This window comes from Cicer arietinum, chromosome 6, assembly GCF_000331145.2.
Source record: "Cicer arietinum cultivar CDC Frontier isolate Library 1 chromosome 6, Cicar.CDCFrontier_v2.0, whole genome shotgun sequence".
NCBI lineage: Eukaryota > Viridiplantae > Streptophyta > Magnoliopsida > Fabales > Fabaceae > Cicer > Cicer arietinum.
The window spans coordinates 70,646,509-70,648,229 of record NC_021165.2 but is presented as its reverse complement, the minus strand read 5'-3'; positions in this window follow the sequence as shown (position 1 = coordinate 70,648,229).

Genomic DNA, 1,721 nt, shown 5'->3' with positions numbered 1-1,721 from the left:
CATATATTCTTATTTTATGATTATTTTTTATAAATTTGTGTATTTTTTGTCAAATAGAATATATATTTTTATTCTATAAAATGTTACTAAAAAAATGGATTGACATAAATTGAAAGAAATATAAATGGATTGATATTAATGAGTAATTGAATTTTTAACGTATAAAATCATTACTCACCATAAGTAGAATAATATAATTGTCCATGAAAAGAGGATATTTATGTCGATATTTATGAGTGATTAGGTAGTTTTTTCCCATTGAATTTAATGACTAATAATATAAATTATTACCATTGATAAATGACTAATAATATTATAAAATAATTTATAAATTTATTATAAAATAACTTATAAAATAGTTTGATAATAATATAAATTATAAATTATTATCAAATTGTAAAATAATTTATAAATTAAAAAATTTATTATAAATAATTGTAAAATAATTTTATAATTTATGAATCTATTATAAAATAATATTATCAAATACATTTTGGAGGTATTAAAGAAATAGTGGAAGGAAAAGGAGAAATATGGTTAAATTAGATTAAAGAAGTTGATGAAGGAGGAGGATTGAAGGAGATTAGGGATTGAGAGCATGATTGAGAAGGGAGAAAGGAAGAGAGGTCCACATCAGCTTTTTTGATGATGTGGGAAATATTTGTATATGTGGATGAAATAGAATGAGGTGGCATTCGGAGGTCTGTTTTAAATATATATAATAGATATAACATAAATTTGTTGAAATACATATTATGGGTGTATTTTTGATATAGTCTACCTATGTGAGGATGAGGTGATGCTGCTTCAGAGAGTTAAAGGGTTTGACTCGTAAATTCTCATGAAAACGTTACATGACACAAGACCTTAACAAATGTGTCATCTTTATAATTCTTTCGATAGTACCGAGATTTCATGTGTAAGTTGTGCACACTTGTTCTAATGAATAACTGGTTCAAAGCTTGTCTACCAATTCATGCGGAATAAGTGGAACTCATAGCTTACTAAGTAGTGGTTCAAATCGTAAGATACTATTATCTGAAACCATGATATTGAAGTAACAATGTCGATTAATAAGAAAGGGGGTTTGAATTGTAAATGCACCTTTTAAAAATTCATGTTAAAACTTAAGAAAATAACTCAAGATTGATCTTGGTTATGAAAACAGAAAACGGAGAACGTTCTTGGTTTTGGTTATAAAACAGAGAATGTTCCTTGATTAGCTTAAAACAGAAAATCAGTTTATGTTTTATCTTGGTTAGTCAATTCAGTATGATAAATAAAGAGATAGGATAAAGAATACCACTCAAGGATTTTATCCCGGTTCACCCAACGTGGGTTACGTCCAGTCTTCACTCTGTGAGATTTTCCACTATGTGTTTAAAAACAAAGTACCTTCTTGATCTTACAACACCTAGTCTAGATCAACCTTTATCTAATTCAATCTCTATTACTTTCCACCCAGAAAGTAATAACAACACCTATCTAATCTTGATAGAATGTAATCTTTAAACAAACTATAAAGAAACTCTTATAGTTTTGAGTTTTTACAATTTGATTGTTTTGACAGAATCTGAGATTTCTCAACTCTTGTTTGAGAATTGATTTTTTTACAAAGGATCTAATGATAATTGCGCAAACTAATAGATGAGTATGAACCAGCAGCTGTTTCGCAAAAATCAAAATGTATGATTGCCTCTGTTTTGCATAATTTCAAGTAT